The sequence below is a fragment of the Bos indicus genome, chromosome 15 (assembly GCF_029378745.1).
Source record: "Bos indicus isolate NIAB-ARS_2022 breed Sahiwal x Tharparkar chromosome 15, NIAB-ARS_B.indTharparkar_mat_pri_1.0, whole genome shotgun sequence".
In the NCBI taxonomy this organism is placed as follows: domain Eukaryota; kingdom Metazoa; phylum Chordata; class Mammalia; order Artiodactyla; family Bovidae; genus Bos; species Bos indicus.
In genome coordinates this window covers 1185196-1205294 of record NC_091774.1, presented here as the reverse complement: position 1 = coordinate 1205294, position 20099 = coordinate 1185196, and positions in this window count along the sequence as shown.

Sequence of the window (20099 nt, the reverse complement as noted above, 5' to 3'; positions counted from 1 at the left end):
TGAAATATTTCTCAGATGTAAAAAGCAATAAACTATTGACATACACATGAGCAATGATCATTCCAAAACTATGTATTTGAATGAAAGACGCCTTATACAAAACAGTATGTTCTTTGTGGCTTCATTTATATTAAGTTTTGCAACAGGCAATACTAATTAGTAGTGGGAAAATGAAATAAAACAGCACTTCTCTTTATAGAGTAAAGGAGCCTGGTGGGCTGCAGTCCATGGGATCACTAAGAGTCGGACACGACTGAGCAACTTCTCTTTCACTTTTCACTTTCATGCATTGGAGAAGGAAATGGCAACCCACTCCAGTGTTCTTGCCTGGAGAATCCCAGGGACAGGGGAGCCTGGTGGGCTGTCATCTATGGGGTCGCACAGAATTGGAAACGACTGAAGAGACTTAGCAGCAGCAGCAGCAGTGAGGATTACCTAGGGGTCAGCATGAGGGAAAAGCCTGGGTTCGTGGGAATGCCTGTATCTTGATAGTAAGTGGTTGCACACATGTACTTATTTGTAAAATTTCTTGTAGTTTTGAAAATATTCATAATTACATGCTATGAAAAATACATTTTCTTCAGCATCTTATGACACCTGTCACTAAGTTTAATACAATTTTGTTTGATCTACCAGAAAAAGTGGCTTTTTTTTTTTATTGTGCTTCTTACTGGGTTTTCAGTATGTTTTTAGAGAGAACACTTTACCATTATTTTTACTGTTCTATATCATAACATCATTATTGTAAATTCCCCATGGAACATTATTTTTAATAAACATACAAAATTGCACTTTACTGATGACAGCAGTATTTTGATCATACTTTTGCTGTTTTAATAAGTGGTGTTCTAATTTTCACTTGAATGAGGACTTTTGTGAAAAAGGATTCTTTTCCATATTTATGGATATTTAGATGACAATATTCCACTCAGTCACTTTATATTCAACTGAGCTTGAGGCTCGCTGGGTATTAACAATGATATATTTTTGATAGCATTAGACTTAACTCTTGGATATGTTATACTGAAAGATGAAGACATGCTTAGCCCTTTGACCCAGAATGAAATCTAGGATCCAGGAATATACAATCCACAAAAAAGTATCATAAAATACGACAAAATGGGACTAAATCTTGAAATCCTAGATTGGCTCATCATAAGCAGATTAATTAATGTGAAACACCACATTAACAAAATGGACATTTAAAATCTCATCTAACCACACACAGAAAAATCATTTGACAAATTCATCATTGATATTATGATTAAAACTCTCTTAACAAATTAAGAATAGAAAGAACTTCCCTCACTCTGGTAAAAATAATGTATTAAAATTTTAAAAAATAACCACAGCTAACATCACATTCAATGGTGAAAAACTGAAACCTTTTCTTATAAGATCAGGAATACAGCAAAGATCACCACTTTCATGAATTATATTCAGTAAAGTACTAAAAGCCCCATAAAGTAGAACTGTTAGGTAAGAAATAAAAAGCTTCCAAACCATAAAAGCAGTGACACTATTTCTGTCTGTAGATGACATCACCCGGTATGTAGAAAATCAAAAAGACACCATAAGAAAGAATAACAAAAGTAAACAAAACAAAACTAAGAGTTAATAAATGAATGCAGCCAAGTTGCAAACTACAGTTCAGTTCAGTTCACTTGCTCAGTCATGTCTGGCTCCTTGCGACCCTATGGACTGCAACACACCAGGCCTCCCTGTCCACTGCCAACTCCTGGAGTTTACTCAAACTCATGTACATTGAGTCAGTGATGCCATCCATCCATCTCATCCTCTGTTGTCCCCTTCTCCTCTTGCCTTGAGAACCCTATGAACAGTATGAAAAGGCAAATTACAAAATCAACATAAAAATAAGTTGTCTCGGTTTGCTAAATACATTTTTTTTTGAAAATGAAATAAGACAAACTGATTGCAATAGCACAGAAATAATACAAATGAAAGTATCAAATGAAGTGAAAAATGATTACACTGAAAAAAACACATAATTAATGAAAGAAATTAAAGCAGATAAGATAAATGAAAAGGCCTGTGTTCACAGATTGAAAGACTAATATACTTAAAATATCCATACTATTCAAATTGATATATAGACTCAACAAAATTCTTATCAAAATTTCAATGGCATTTTTCATGTAAATAAAAGCAATTCTAAAATTCATGTGAATTCACAAATGTCCCCATTTAGTCAAACAATTAGCCAGAGGCATTATACTTCTTCAATTCAAACACACCAATACAGTATACTAACACATATATATGGAATGTAGAAAGATGGTAACAATAACCCTGTATACGAGACAGCAAAAGAGACACTGATGTATAGAAGAGTCTTTTGGACTCTGTGGGAGAGGGAGAGGGTGGGATGATTTGGGAGAATGGCATTGAAATATGTATAAAATCATATATGAAATGAGTCACCAGTCCAGGTTTAATGCACAATACTGGATGCTTGGGGCTGGTGCACTGGGACGACCCAGAGGGATGGTACGGGGAGGGAGGAGGGAAGAGGGTTCAGGATGGGGAACACATGTATACCTGTGACAGATTCATTTTGATATATGGCAAAACCAATACAATATTGTAAAGTTAAATAAAATAAAATTTAGACTGTGAAATAAATAAATAAATAAATGGCTAAAATGAAAACAAAAACAAAAACAAAAACAAACCAAAATACATTAGCAAGCTACAGTAATTAAAGCAACATGATACTGGCATGAACACAAGTATATAGACCAATAGCCCAGAATGGGGACCCCAAAAGTCCAAATATAAACTATAAGCATCTCTTTGACAATGAAGTTAAGAATCTACAGTGGGAAAAGGAGAGTGTCTTTGAGAAAAACATTGTGAAACTGGATAACAAACTATATCAGATGAAATAAATTGTACCCTTGTGTTATTCCACATACAAAATCAATTCAGAATGGATTAAATACTTCAGTATTGTAATTGGAAGAAAAAACTTTTTTGAAGAAAACAGAGGTAAAAATCTTCATGACACAAAAGAACAAGCAGCAAAATCAAAGGTAGATAAGTGAGATGACATCACAAAACACAACAAAGCAACCCGTAAACATGGTGAAAAGATAAAACAAAACGTAGAATGAATGGGATAAACTATTTGCAAGGCCACATTACAATAAATGTACCAGAAACCTTACAACTAAACAACAAAGAATTAACAATATGACTCATAAATGAACAAAGGACTTGAATAGACATTTTTCCAAGGAAGACATAAAAATTGTCAACTGGTAGATGAATATTCAACATCACTAATTATCAGGGAAATTCAATCAAATTCAATCAAAACCCACAGTGAGATATCACTCCCACCAATGAAAATGGGCTTATAAAAATAATCAAGCTAACAAATGTTGGGACATTTGTGGAGAAATCAGAACCTGTGTGAACTGCTGGGAGCAATTTAAAATAACACAGCACCTAGGAAACACAAAATGGCAGTTCCTCAAAATACTGAAAAACATAATTACCATAAGGTTCAACTTTCCACTTCTGAGTCTATGTCTTAAAATGCATTAATATCAGGAATGTAAAGACAAATCTATACATCCATCTTTATTGTAGCATTGTTCACAACAGCCAAGACATGAAAACAACCTGTTTATCGAAAGAAGAAATGATAACAAAAATGTGACATATATACACAATGGACTATTAAATAGTCTTTAAAAATAAGGAAATTCTTCCATATGCAACAACTTTGATGAACCTGGAGGACATTAAGCTAAGTGAAATAAGCCAGATATAGAAGGACAAATTCCTTATCACAATAGCCAAACTGATAGAAACAGACAATAGACTGGTGGTTGCCAAAGACAAGGGCAAAGTTTTAGTGATGCAAGATGAGTAAGTTCCAGAGACAGTGCAAAATCATTGTGACTATAGTTAATAAACTGTGTGGTGTAACTTCAAGTTTGTTAAGAGGGTGTGTCTCATGTTGTGTTCTTATTACAATAAAAATCATATAAAATAAATAAATATCCTTAAAAATTATCTTCTTCAAAAAATAAAGTACCAAAGTATAAAATGATATACAGATGGCAAGTTACAAAAGACAATCAGTGCTGCTGCTGCTGCTGCTGCTAAGTTACTTCAGTCATGTCCGACTCTGTGTGACCCCATAGACAGCAGCCCACCAGGCTCCCCCTGTCCCTGGGATTCTACAGGCAAGAACACTGGAGTGGGTTGCCATTTCCTTCTCCAATGCATGAAAGTGAAAAGTGAAAGTGAAGTCGCTCAGTTGTGTCCGACTTTGCGACATGGACTGCAGTCTACCAGGCTCCTCCGTCCATGGGATTTTCCAGGCAAGAGTTCTGGAGTGGGTTACCATTGCCTTCTCCACAATCAGTGCTAAATGCCATTAAAGAATCGAAACTAAAACAACAGTAAGATGCCACTTATACACCAATAAAAAGTCAAATCCAATATGCTGACAACTTTAACGGGTCACAAGGATGCAGAGCAATAGGAATCCTCATGCACTACCTAATGGGATACACATGAAAGACACTTTTGTGTCATTTTACACAACTAACCTAGTCTTCCTACAAAACCCAACAATCGCACAACATGGTATTTACCCAAAGGTGCTGACAATTTATGTCTATGCAACAACCTGCACACAAATATTTATTGCAGCTTTAACTCATATTTACCAATGGTAAACCAAGATATTCTTCAGTATATGAAAAGGTGAATAAACTGTGCAATATCCACAATATTAGAATCAATGAAGATAGTCTTCAGTATGTGAAAAGGTAAATAAACTGTGAAATATCCACAATGGAATATTTTTGAGCACAGAATCCCACTATCTAGCCATGAAAAGACATAAAGTAATTTTAAATGCATAATACTGAAATAAAAGAAGCTAATCTGAAAAGGTTACTTACTATGTGGTTCCAGCTATGTAAAATTCTGTAAAAGACATTAAAAAAAGGAGAAAATACAGTGATCAGTGGTTGGCAGGGGTTGGAGAGAGGGAAGAGTTAATCTAGATAATAAAACAGCCAGTTATTTTTACCAGTAAAGGAGATTTATTCAGGAACAGGGATGAGTAACTGTGATGAATCACATATATCTGGTAAAGCAAAGGAGAGAAAATTGTCTTATCATCAAAAGGAAGTTAGGAGAAGCTGTTATAAACAAAAAGTCCACTGGAGGAAACTGGGAGCTTGAACTACAGTGACTTTCTTTACCTGAGTTGTCACAGTCTCTTGTGGCCAACATATTGTCAAAGTGAAACTCTTTCTTCCTTCTGATGACAGGAGTTTTACATCCTGCCCGAGATGCAAGTGCATCTCTTTCAGCTGGGTTCCTTACTGACTGAATGTGCCTTAGACCTCCCCCTTTTGATTTACTGACATCATTTTAATGAGGTTTCCCTTCATTAACTTTCACAAGCAAGATGAGTAGGCAGAACACAGAGATTATTTAAGGCACTGAAAGTACCCTACTATTCAGTAATAATGGGCTCCCCTTATGGCTCAGCTGATAAAGAATCTGTCTGCAATGCAGGAGACAAGGGTTCGATCCCTGGGTTGGGAAGATTCCCTGGAGAAGGGAACGGCTACCCACTTCAGTATTCTGGCCTGAAAAATTCCATGGACTGTATGGTCCATGGGGTTGCAAAGAGTCAGACACGACTGAGCAACTTTCACTTCACTGTAATAATAAATTCCTGTCATTTTACATAGATCAAAACCCATATAATGTACTACACTAACAGTGAGACCAAACTTAACCCATGGAATTTGGATTATTATGATGTGTCAATGATGCATCAGGTTCAATGATTCCAAGAAATGTACCAGTGTAGTTCAGGGAGTTGATAGAGGGGAAGAATGTATGTGTGAGGAGTGGAAAGGTGGATGGTATGGAGAATCTCTGTATTTTCTACTCAAACTTGCTATAAACCTAAAATGCTACATAAAAAGAGAAAGTATATTTTTAAAAGTTATGTTTACACCAAAAATTTAAAAATAAAATGTTAAGATGAACCTCATTAAAATTATATGAGTCTTCTTTGGAAGAGATCTAATTATGGACAATGAAAGTACTAGCTACAGACTGAGAGGTGTTATTCATAAAAACACATATCTGACAAAATGATTCATATCCAACATGTACAAAGAACACTGAAGTCCAACAATAAGAAAACAAGCAATCTGATTTTTTTTTTAATGGGCAATGATCTGAACAGATATCTCACCAAAAAAGATGTACTGATGGAAAACAAGTATGCAAAAAGATTCTCAACATCATATGTTATTAGGGAATTGCAAATAAAATGATGAGATACCACAAGCACACTTTATAAATTGACTGCATTGAAAACACTAACAGTATCAAATTTTGGTGAAGATGTTGAGAACATGGGAAAAATCACTCACTACAGTGGGAACGCAAAATGGTACGGTCACTCTGAAGATAGTTTGGCCCTTTGTTACAAAGCTAAACATAGATTTACCATGTGATCCAGGAAGGTATCACTCAAACGACTTAAAAACTTAAGTCTATATGAAAAATATACGAGATGTTGTTCAGTAGATGACCAGATAAAGTAAATGTTAAGCCCCCATGCCTTGGAATATTATTCAGTAATAAAGAGAAATGAACTATCAAACCACAAAAATCATGAAGAAACCATAAGTGCCTATTGCTAAATGAAAGAAACCAATCTGAAAGTCGAGATACTATATGAATCAAACTGTGTTATATATCACAGAGAAACCCTTGGGTCCAGTAAAAAGATCAGTGATTGGCAGGGGTTAGAAGAAAATAAGAGGGCATAATTAGGAGTACAGAAAATATTTAGGATACTGAATTATTCTATGATATTGTAAAGTTGGTTAAATGTCATGTTTCTGTGCAACACCAAGAGTGAATGGTAATGTAAATTACGGACCTTAGGTGATAATGATGTATCAATAAAAATTCATAGATTATTTTAAAACGTATATAACTTTAATCAAGATATTAATAATAGGGGTTACTGGCGGTGTTACAAAGGAACTCACTGTACTTTTCATTTTTGTTTAAATTGATCTCTATAAACATTAGAGTATTGGTAAACTTTAGAGTGAAGCAGGAACAGGTAGGAAGGTAGTCAGGAATAGATTTAATTACTGTTAGCATTTTAATTCTTAAGATGGTTGGTAAGTTTGCAAGTATTTATGATATTATTTAAGTAAGTATAAAAATAAAAGTATAAAATGGAAAACAGTAAAATAATTTCAGATCAGATCAGTAGCTCAGTCGTGTCCGACTCTTTGTGACCCCATGAACTGCAGCATGCCAGGCCTCCTTGTCCATCACCAACTCCCGGGGTTCACTCAGACTCATGTCCATCGAGTCAGTGATGCCATCCAGCCATCTCATCCTCTGTCGTCCCCTTCTCCTCCTGCCCCCAATCCCTCCCAGAATCAGACTTTTCCAATGAGTCAACTCTTCGCATCAGGTGGCCAAAGTACTGGAGCTTCAGCTTTAGCATCATTCCTTTCAAAGAAATTTCAGGGCTGATCTCCTTTAGAATGGACTGGCTGGATCTCCTTGCAGTCCAAGGGACTCTCAAGAGTCTTCTCCAACACCACAGTTCAAAAGCATCAATTCTTTGGCACTCAGCCTTCTTCACAGTCCAACTCTCACATCCATACATGACCACAGGAAAAACCACAGCCTTGACTAGATGAACCTTTGTTGGCAAAGTAATGGCTATGCTTTTGAATATGTTATCCTGGTTGGTCATAACTTTCCTTCCAAGGAGTAAGCGTCTTTTAATTTCATGACTGAAGTCACCATCTGCAGTGATTTTGGAGCCCAGAAAAATAAAGTCTGACACTGTTTCCACTGTTTACCCATCTATTTCCCATGAAATGGGACCGGATGGGACTGGATGCCATGATCTTCGTTTTCTGAATGTTGGGCTTTAAGCCAACTTTTTCACTCTCCACTTTCACCTTCATCAGGAGGCTTTTTAGTTCCTCTTCACTTTCTGCCATAATTCTACAGATAAGTGTTATTATACAATTGATTTCTCTCTTAGTTCTGCTTTCATGTTGACTTTCTCCAACTGTTGATGGTCAGAAGTTCCAGATCTCTACACTCAAACTCTTTTAGGGAAAAAACTGATTTGAGGGGGGGGGGGGAACTTAATACTCCAAACAAAAGCAATGACTGTATCTTATTTGCAGATAGATCCCCAACACAAACATTACAGCCTGGGGGAAATGTTTCTAAATAAGCTAGGGAGAATCATATTCCAAACTTTGTGAAATGATATCACTTAAAGTTTGTATAGTGAAAAATTAAGAAGTTGTGTTGGTATTTTCTCAGAGGAAATTCAAGATTCAGTTATTCAAGAAAGAAAATACTCTTGTCAGGTATAAACAATTAGAGTTCACTAAAGAAGTTTTTACATCTTTCTTTGTTTTTAATTAAACACAGTTAATATAGTCTTTCTTTAAGCATAATGTACAATATTATATGTTCAGTTCAGTCGCTCAGTTGTGTCTGACTCTATGACTTCACGAACCACAGCATGCCAGGCTTCCCTGTCCATCACCAACTCCCGGAGTCCACCCAAAACCATGTCCATTGAGTTGGTCATGCCATCCAACCATCTCATCCTCTGTCATCCCCTTATCCTCTGTTGTCCCCTTCTCCTCCCACCTTCAATCTTTCCAAACATCAGGGTCTTTTCCAATGAGTCAGCTCTTTTCATCAGGTGGTCACAGTATTGGAGTTTCAGCCCCAACATCGTGTCCTTCCAATGAATATTCAGGACTGATCTACTTTAGGATGGACTGGATTGATCTTGCAGTCCAAGGGACTATCAAGAGTCTTCTCCAACACTATAGTTCAAAAGCATCAATTCTTAAGTGCTTAGATTATTCTCCTTATAGTTTTCATAAAATATTGACTATATTCCCTATGTAGTAAAATGTATTCTTATAGCTTATTTATCTTAAACATAATAGTTAGTATCTCAGTCCTCTATTCTTTTCTTGCCCCTAACTCCTTCCCTCCCCCATTGCTAACCAGTAGTTTGTTCTTTATTTTTGTGAGTACATTTCCTTTTTGTTGTATTATTAGCTTGCTTTGTTATTTAGATTCCATATATAGTTGATATCATATAGCATTTGTCTTTTTCTGTATGACTTATTTCACTTAGCATAATATCTTTCAGTACCATTCATTCATTGCTGTAAATGGCAAAATTTATTCTTTTTTATGACTGTAGTACCTTGACAGGGAAAATCTGGATTCCATATCATAGAACTTATGTTTTCAAGCACCATAGTGCTTTCTCTGAATTGTAGTTACCAACAACAACAACAAAATTATAAGGGTTAGAAAATTTTGTTTCCTAATGCAGGGGTGGGTAATTAGGGCACTGGTGGGAGCATAGTAGTTTCTTGGTGGTCCACTTTCTCTCCTACCAGTAACATAGTTTCTTCTTCCTGTTCTCCACTACTCTGTCTTTTTCCTCTTCTTCCCTATCTTTTTTTTTTTTTTTGACCAAGGAAAATATAATAACTACAAATCTTTGTTTGATCTGGTTCCCGAGTACAAGGTAGATTAACTTGCTGTTTTTTATTTTTTAATTTAATTTTATTTTTAAACTTTACAATATTGTATTAGTTTTGCCAAATATCAAAATGAATCCGCCACAGGTATACCTGTGTTTCCCATCCTGAACCCTCCTCCCTCCTCCCTCCCCATACCATCCCTCTGGGCCATCCCAGTGCACCAGCCACAAGCATCCAGTATCGTGCATCGAACCTGGACTGGCGACTCATTCCATACACGATATTATACATGTTTCAATGCCATTCTCCCAAATCTCCCCACCCTCTCCCTCTCCCACAGAGTCCATAAGACTGATCTATACATCAGTGTCTCTTTTGCTGTCTTGTACACAGGGTTATTGTTACCATCTTTCTAAATTCCATATATATGCGTTAGTATACAGTATTGGTGTTTTTCTTTCTGGCTTACTTCACTCTGTATAATAGGCTCCAGTTTCATCCACCTTATTAGAACTGATTCAAATGTATTCTTTTTAATGGCTGAGTAATACTCCATTGTGTATATGTACCACAGCTTTCTTATCCATTCATCTGCTCATGGACATCTAGGTTGCTTCCATGTCCTGGCTATTATAAACAGTGCTGCGATGAACATTGGGGTACACGTGTCTCTTTCCCTTCTGGTTTCCTCAGTGTGTATGCCCAGCAGTGGGATTGCTGGATCATAAGGCAGTTCTATTTCCAGTTTTTTAAGGAATCTCCACACTGTTCTCCATAGTGGCCGTACTAGTTTGCATTCCCACCAACAGTGTAAGAGGGTCCCCTTTTCTCCACACCCTCTCCAGCATTTATTGCTTGTAGACTTTTGGATCACAGCCATTCTGACTGGTGTGAAATGGTACCTCATAGTGGTTTTGATTTGCATTTCTCTGATAATGAGTGATGTTGAGCATCTTTTCATGTGTTTGTTAGCCATCTGTATGTCTTCTTTGGAAAAATGTCTATTTAGTTCTTTGGCCCATTTTTTGATTGGGTCATTTATTTTTCTGGAGTTGAGCTGTAGGAGTTGCTTGTATATTTTTGAGATTAGTTGTTTGTCCGTTGCTTTATTTGCTATTATTTTCTCCCATTCTGAAGGCTGTCTTTTCACCTTGCTAATAGTTTCCTTTGTTGTGCAGAAGCTTTTAAGTTTAATTAGGTTCCATTTGTTTATTTTTGCTTTTATTTCCAATATTCTTGGAGGTGGGTCATAGAGGATCCTGCTGTGATGTATGTCGCAGAGTGTTTTGCCTATGTCCTCCTCTAGGAGTTTTATAGTTTCTGGTCTTACGTTGAGATCTTTAATCCATTTTGAATTTATTTTTGTGTATGGTGTTAGAAAGTGTTCTAGTTTCATTATTTTACAAGTGGTTGACCAGTTTTCCCAGCACCACTTGTTAAAGAGGTTGTCTTTTCTCCATTGTATATTCTTACCTCCTTTGTCAAAGATAAGGTGTCCATATGTGCATGGATTTATCTCTGGGCTTTCTATTTTGTTTCATTGATTAATATTTCTATCTTTGTGCCAGTACCATACTGTCTTGATAACTGTGGCTTTGTAATAGAGCCTGAAGTCAGGTAGGTTGATTCCTCCAGTTCCATTCTTCTTTCTCAAGATAGCTTTGCCTATTCGAGGTTTTTTTTTATTTCCATACAAATTGTGAAATTATTTGTTCTAGCTCTGTGAAGAACACCATTGGTAGCTTGATAGGGATTGCATTGAATCTATAAATTGCTTTGGGTAGTATACTCATTTTCACTATATTGATTCTTCCAATCCATGAACATGGTATATTTCTCCATCTATTAGTGTCCTCTTTGATTCCTTTCACCAGAGTTTTATAGTTTTCTATATATAGGTCTTTAGTTTCTTTAGGTAGATATATTCCTAAGTATTTTATTCTTTCCGTTGCAATGGTGAATGGAATTGTTTCCTTAATTTCTCTTTCTGTTTTCTCATTATTAGTGTATAGGAATGCAAGGGATTTCTGTGTGTTGATTTTTTATCCTGCAACTTTACTATAATCATTGATTAGCTCTAGTAATTTTCTGGTGGAGTCTTTAGGGTTTTCTATGTAGAGGATCATGTCATCTGCAAACAGTGAGAGTTTTACTTCTTCTTTCCCAATTTGGATTCATTTTTTTTTCTGCTCTGATTGCTGTTGCCAAAACTTCCAAAATTATGTTGAATAGTAATGGTGAAAGTGGGCACCCTTGTCTTGTTCCTGACTTTAGAGGAAATGCTTTCAATTTTTCACCATTGAGGATAATGTTTGCTGTGGGTTTGTCATATATAGCTTTTATTATGTTGAGGTATGTTCCTTCTATTCCTGCTTTCTGGAGAGTTTTTATCATAAATGGATGTTGAATTTTGTCAAAGGCTTTCTCTGCATCTATTGAGATAATCATATGGTTTTTATTTTTCAATTTGTTAATGTGGTGTATTACATTGATTGATTTGTGGATATTGAAGAATCCTTGCATTCCTGGGATAAAGCCCACTTGGTCATGGTGTATGATATTTTTAATGTGTTGTTGGATTCTGATTGCTAGAATTTTGTTAAGGATTTTTGCATCTATGTTCATCAGTGATATTGGCCTGTATTTTTCTTTTTTTGTGTGGCATCTTTGTCAGGTTTTGGTATTAGGGTGATGGTGGCCTCATAGAATGAGTTTGGAAGTTTACCTTCCTCTGCAATTTTCTGGAAGAGTTTGAGCAGGATAGATGTTAGCTTTTCTCTAAATTTTTGGTAGAATTCAGCTGTGAAGCCGTCTGGACCTGGGCTTTTGTTTGCTGGAAGATTTTTGATTACAGTTTCAATTTCCGCACTTGTGATGGGTCTATTAAGATTTTATATTTCTTCCTGGTTCAGTTTTGGAAAGTTGTACTTTTCTAAGAATTTGTCCATTTCTTCCACGTTGTCCATTTTATTGGCATATAATTGCTGATAGTAGTCTCTTACGATCCTTTGTATTTCTTTGTTGTCTGTTGTGATCTCTCCATTTTCATTTCTAATTTTATAAATTTGATTTTTCTCCCTTTGTTTCTTGATGAGTCTGGCTAATGGTTTGTCAATTTTATTTATCCTTTCAAAGAACCAGCTTTTGGCTTTGTTGATTTTTGCTATGGTCTCTTTTGTTTCTTTTGCATTTATTTCTGCCCTAATTTTTAAGATTTCTTTCCTTCAACTAACCCTGGGGTTCTTCATTTCTTCCTTTTCTAATTGCTTTAGGTGTAGGGTTAGGTTATTTATTTGACTTTTTTCTTGTTTCTTGAGGTATGCCTGTATTGCTATGAACTTTCCCCTTAGCAGTGCTTTTAAAGTGTCCCACAGGTTTTGGGTTGTTGTGTTTTCATTTTCATTAGTTTCTATGCGAATTTTGATTTCTTTTTTGATTTCTTCTGTGATTTGTTGGTTATTCAGCAGCATGTTGTTCAGCCTCCAAATGTTGGAATTTTTAATAATTTTTCTCCTGTAATTGAGATCTAATCTTACTGCATTGTGGTCAGAAAAGATGCTTGGAATGATTTCTATTTTTTTGAATTTACCAAGACTAGATTTATGGCCCAGGATGTGATCTATCCTGGAGAAGGTTCCAGGTGTGCTTGAAAAAAAGGTGAAATTCATTGTTTTGGGATGAAATGTCCTATAGATATCATTTAGGTCTAACTGGTCTATTGTATCGTTTAACGTTTGTGTTTCCTTGTTAATTTTCTGTTTAGTTGATCTATCCATAGGTGTGAGTGGGGTATTAAAGTCTCCCACTATTATTGTGTTATTGTTAATTTCTCCTTTCATACTTGTTAGCATTTGTCTTACATATTGTGGTGCTCCCGTGTTGGGTGCATAAATATTTATAATTGTTATATCTTCTTCTTGGATTGATCCTTTGATCATTATGTAGTGACCATCTTTGTCTCTTTTCACAGCCTTTGTTTTCAAGTCTATTTTATCTGATATGAGTATTGCTACTCCTGCTTTCTTTTGTTCCCTATTTGCATGGAAAATCTTTTTCCAGCCCTTCACTTTCAGTCTGTATGTGTCCCCTGTTTTGAGGTGGGTCTCTTGTAGACAACATATATAGGGGTCTTGTTTTTGTATCCATTCAGCCAGTCTTTGTCTTTTTGTTGAGGCATTCAACCCATTTACGTTTAAGGTAATTACTGATAAGTATGGTCCCGTTGCTATTTACTTTATTGTTTGGGGTTCGAATTTATACACCGTTTTTGTATTTCCTGTCTAGAGAATATCCTTTAGTATTTGTTGGAGAGCTGGTTTGGTGGTGCTGAATCCTCTCAGCTTTTGCTTGTCTGAGAAGCTTTTGATTTCTCCTTCATATTTGAATGAGATACTTGCTGGGTACAATAATCTGGGCTGTAGATTATTTTCTTTCATCACTTTAAGTATGTCTTGCCATTCCCTCCTGGCTTAAAGAGTTTCTATTGAAAGATCAGCTGTTATCCTAATGGGAATTCCCTTGTGTGTTATTTGTTGTTTTTCCCTTGCTGCTTTTAATATTTGTTCTTTGTGTTTGATCTATGTTAATTTGATTAATATGTGTGTTGGGGTGTTTCGCCTTGGGTTTATCCTGTTTGGGACTCTCTGGGTTTCTTGGACTTGGGTGATTATTTCCTTCCCCATTTTAGGGAAATTTTCAACTATTATCTCTTCAAGTATTTTCTCATGGTCTTTCTTTTTGTCTTCTTCTTCTGGGACCCCTATGATTCGAATGTTGTAGCATTTAATATTGTCCTGAAGGTCTCTGAGATTGTCCTCATTTCTTTTAATTCGTTTTTCTTTTATCCTCTCTGATTCATTTATTTCTACCATACTATCTTCTAATTCACTAATCCTATCTTCTGCCTCTGTTATTCTACTATTTGTTGCCTCCAGAGTGTTTTTAATTTCATTTATTGCATTATTCATTATATATTGACTCTCTTTTATTTATTCTAGGTCCTTGTTAAACCTTTCTTGCATCTTCTCAATCTTTGTCTCCAGGCTATTTATCTGTGATTCCATTTTGATTTCAAGATTTTGGATCAATTTCACTATCATTATTCGGAATTCTTTATCAGGTAGATTCCCTATCTCTTCCTCTTTTGTTTGGTTTGGTGGGCTTTTATCCTGTTCCTTTGTCTGCTGGGTATTCCTCTGTCTCTTCATCTTGTTTAAATTGCTGAGTTTGTGGTGTCTTTTCTGTAGTCTGGCAGTTTGTGGAGTTCTCTTTATTGTGGCATTTCCTCACTCTGTGTGGGTTTGTACAGGTGGCTTGTCAAGGTTTCTTGGTTAAGGAAGCTTGTGTCGGTGTTCTGGTGGGTGGAGCTGTATTTCTTCTCTCTGGAGTGCAATGAAATGTCCAGTAATGAGTTATGGGATGTCTATGGTTTTGGGGTGACTTTGGTCTGCCTGTATCTTGGAGCTCAGGGCTGTGTTCCTTGCTGTTGGAGAATTTGCTTGGTATGTCTTGCCCTGAAACTTGTTTCACCCAGAGAGGTTTACAGCATTATATGGAGAAGAGAAGAGTGAGGAGGGAGTTAGAGGTGACCCGAATGAGATGAGGTGGAATCAATAGGGGAGAGAGTGGGCTATTCAGTAATCTCTTCCTTATGTGCACTCCACAACTGGACCGCTCAGAGTTGTTCACAGAGTTATACAGAGAAGAGAAGAAGGAGGAAGGTGGCAGAGGTGGCCAGGAGGATAAATGGGGGGAATGAAAAGGAGGGAGACAGATCCAGCCAGTAATCAGTTCCCTAAGTGTTCTCCACCGTCTGGAACACACAGAAATTCACAGAGTTGGGTAGAGTAGAGAGGGGTTAGGGAGGAGACACAGGCGACCTGGTGGAGAAAGAGGAGAGTCCAAAGGGAGAGACAGCAGTTAAGCCAGTAATCTTGCTCCCTAGTGAAAAATGGGTACTGAAGATTGGGTTCTTAAAGGTACAAAATTGGTAACAAATATCTAGAAGCAAAAATTTAAAATCTAGAGTAGAGTTTGGAATTTCAAAAATATGATGTTAAAGAAAAGAAGAAGGAAAAGAAAGAGAAAAAATGAACAACAAAAACAAACAAGGTCACGAAAATTATAAAGAAAATATAGGTACAAAATTGATAACTAATACCAAAAAGCAAAAGTTAAAAATCTAGAGTAGAGTTTGGAATTTCAAAAATACAATGTTAAAAAAAGAAGAAGAAAAAGAAAGAGAGAAAAAAAACCAAACAACCAAGAACAAACAAAGTCGCATAAATTATTTAAAAAAAATACAGGTACAAAATTGATAACAAATACCAAAAAGCATAAATTAAAAATACAGAGTAGAGTTTGGAATTTCAGATATACAATGTTATTTAAAAGAAGAAGAGAAAGAAACAGAGAAAAAGAAAAAGAAAAAATAAAAAGGGTCACAGAAATTATTTAAAAAAAAAAACAAAAACTATAGGTACAAAATTGATAACAAATACCAAAAAGCTAAAATTAAAAATCTAGAGTAGAGTTTGGAATTTCAAAAATACAATGTTAAAGAAAAGAAGGAAAAAAAAGTCAAAAAATTATAATATATATATATATATATATATATATATATATATATATATGAAGTTTGCTTAAAAAATAGGGTCTTTTTTTTTTTTTGCAAAGTAATTGGTTATAAAAGTGGAAATTAAAGGAATAATAGAGGACTTAAAATTTTTTTTTAATTAAAAAAATAATTAAAAAAAGAAAGAAAGAAAGAATGATCATACAAATAGTAAAAATACATCTAGGACTTTCTCCAGTTTTGTTGTGAGTATTGTGGGTTCAGTTCATTTTTGGCTAGTTCCTTGTTCCAACTTATATTTCTCAAGATCTATAGGCCCCTTCCTATGTAGTTGGTAGTAAAACCATTAAAACCATTAATAGTTTTAATCTATTGCCTGTAGCTTCCAAGGTGGTTCCCTGTTATAGCTTCTTCTGTTTGCTGGTCTCTTCAATGTCTGGTTTCCGCCCTGACACAAAGGGTACGGTGGAGGACACTTTTTTTTTTTTTTTTTTTTTAGGCTCACTTGTTCAGTCGTGCTGAGGGGAGGTAGGGAGGGATGCTGCAAACAAATAACACTGGCGTGTGCTCGCAGTGCCTCAGCCACACTGGGTCTGCCCCCCCCCGTTCACGGCGCGTGTAGCCTCTCTGCTCACGCTGCTCAGGCTCTAGGTTGCTCCACCGGGAACCATCCGTGGTCCGCCCTGGGCTGCCTGTACTTCCCAGGTCCAAGCTGCTCAGGTTCAGGCACTCGGGCAGTCCTCAGAGGCGCAGACTCTCGGTTGGGCCTGCGTTTTGTGCCCTTCCCAGATCCGAGCAGCTCAGGTGATGAGGTGTTTGGTGCATGCGATTGCTGCGACTTATCGCCTCCCCGCCACTTGGTTATCTAGGTGTGCACCGGCACACCTTCTCAGGCAGATGTTGACTGTCCAGACCCCCAAGAAGTTTTAGTTAGCAAAGAAGCCTGCTTACAGTTTTATAGATAATGTCTCTCTGGGGCTGCGATTGTCCCCTTCCGGCTCTGGCTGCCTATCACCAGAGGGGGATGGTCTGCCGCTGGCTATCTCTGTTCAGTCCTTTGTTCCGTGCCCGGGCCTGGCGGTGTCATAGGTTAGGGCTGGCTTTTCGCGTGGTAGATATCCCACAGTCTGGTTTGCTAGCCCAAATTATTTCGCTCAGATAGTGGTCAGGGTATTCAGGCCAGATTCCTGCGATGCAGCTCGCGCCGCACCTCCCTGCCCAGCCCCCACTTGCTAATGGCGGATGAAGGCATCTGCACTGCTTCTCCACTAGGGGAGTTACCGTAGGGCTCGCAATGAGTGGGTTTTAATTGTTTATTTATTTTTCCTCCCTGTTATGTTGCCCTCTGTGCTTCCAAGGCTCGGCACAGATCGGCAGCGAGAAGGTTTCCTGGTGTTTGGAAACTTCTCTCTTTTTAAGACTCCCTTCCCAGGATGGAACTCCGTCCCTCCCTCTTTTGTCCCTTTTTTTGTCTTTTATATTTTTTCCTACCTCCTTTCGAAGACTTGGGCTGCTTTTCTGGGTGCCTGATATCCTCTGTCGGCATTCAGAATTTGTTTTGTGGAATTTACTTGGCGTTTAAATGTTCTTTTGATGAATCTGTGGGGGAGAAAGTGTTTTCCCTGGCCTACTCCTCCGCCATCTTAGCTCCTCCTAACTTGCTGTTCTTAACAGGCTAATTGAATAAAACAAACTTTGAGGTTATTACATCTGGGATGAATTTGATTGAAAAGAAACTTTAGGGAATAAACACTCTATGATGCTGAAAAACTTACACTATTGAGTCTGAAAATATTCGCCCTGGAATGCAGAGAGGAACCATTGTTGCTTTGTGTATTTTTTTTTTCTCAGTATTTAAGAAAGTTGGTAACAGAAAAGGACAGGTAGATAATACAAATTCAGAGACTCTTCTAACAGTTAAGTGATAAATTACCTTTATATTTGTTTTCTTCCTTCTTTTTGGCTATGTAAAATTAGAGCATATTTGTCTACCTACTCTAGATGATAGATAGATGATCCCTATAAGTTAATAAAACTGTGACTTTGTAACCAACATAATGTGAAAAAAATGAGGTAAATGTTACCTTTTATGGAGTTATAGGAAACGATCAAGTTAAAAGCTCTTACTGAGCATCTGCAGTGTACAAAGCGTTGTGTTGGAACTGTGGAGAATGATATTCAAAGAACATGTAGTTTTCTGATATTCTCATTCCAGGAAGAAAGCTAAAGTAAGCATACATATCCTTATTATAACCAATAAGAATAATACTATAAGAAAATTATAGATAAAGCCTTTAGAGAGCAAAAGAGTGGATTTCCTTTCTCACAAAAAAATCTCTGAAGGCCAGCTAGAGGATATTTCTCAGAAATTTAGTTTGAAGTTCCCAGAAGGTTGAAACAGCTAGAAATGGAAAGACACTCGAGGAAGAAAGAAGAGAGCAAGGTGAGTTCGGATAGTCTACATCTATTTACTTTTCATCTTTGGCTGCTACATTATTTACATTATAGAGATTTCACATGATGTATCTACTACTTATTACATGCTCACATTGCATCATGAATACACCCTGATCATATAAAGGCTTTGATATAGTTCACTTGAGAATTATAGTCTCCATTTTCTAAGTCATGAAGTATTGTATACTACAAAATAGGTTAAGATTCCCTCTTTCAAGATCCAAGGGGAATCACTGAAATGTACTGATGTCTGCGGACACAGTATTTTTCAAATAAACTAGTGACTAAAGTAGTTTGAATTGTTTGGAACTTAAATGCACAAAAATGGACTTTATGGCTGTAGATCTGAGTGGATACATTTAATGTCTTTCTGAAACTACTGATTAAATACTTGATGAGGACATATGATTATTAACAAGTTAATTATCACACATGTTTATGATTCTCAAGTTATCTTAAATAAACAAGTCCAGATGTGAAAAAAGAGATAAGCTTGTCCTGGAAAATAATAGGAAAATACATTTGACAACACAAATCCAAAACTATAATACTCAAAGGAGTGACTGATGTCAGGGAATACTGATGTGAAATAGACTTTCACCTTGTTTCCAATGGTTATCATATTTCCAAGTGTTAAATATGTTATGGTGCATCACTCTTTAAAATCAGTGAAGGAAAGGAAGAGCTTCTTGTAATGATTAATATATCAGGACAATTAGTCTTGATATATTAGTTTAAGATTATGTGAGTCAAAAGAGATTTTTTAATACTTGAAAACCCAAATTGAGTAACTTTATTAGACATATTCTGAAGAGTCCCCCACCCCCACCCCAGGAATAAGGGATATTTCATCTCTGTTGAAGAGAAGAAAGTTCACCATGAGAGAGAAAAATATATTGAAAGGAAATCTTGTCCCTAGCTATTCTGTCATAATCTGCACTTTGGCTGTTCACAACTTTCAAGACATGCATTGAAGGTTGGATGGATTGAGGAGAGGCACAATGGAGTAAGTAAGTCTTCCAGATGGTATTTAAATGCATGACATTTCATTTTTTATTTATACTTGCATATAGTGCCACTTGCCAGCATCATCTTTATAACAAAGAACTAAAGAAAAAAGGTGTTCTTGGAAATGACCCCATGATAATATTTCTTTTAAAATATGAAAACAGAAATCTTCATCCAAAGAAGGGACATTTTAAGTTGAATAATTATTTGCCAGGACAGAAACAAACTGAATGAAGAAGTCAGTTGTTATTTATTATGACTCTTTTGGAAAATTACATTACCCTCCCTCTTCTGCTTTCCTGCTCTTGCAGCAATGTGAGGTTTTCAGGTACCTGAGAATACAATCTCTACTGGGAATATAACCATGATCAGGTCCTAGACCAACTGCCAGGTGACATCCTCCAATAAAAGAAAACCACCTCAGGTTTAACAAGCTTAGGTAAAAGCTTGAATTTTTAAACATAAGCTTTTAATTAATA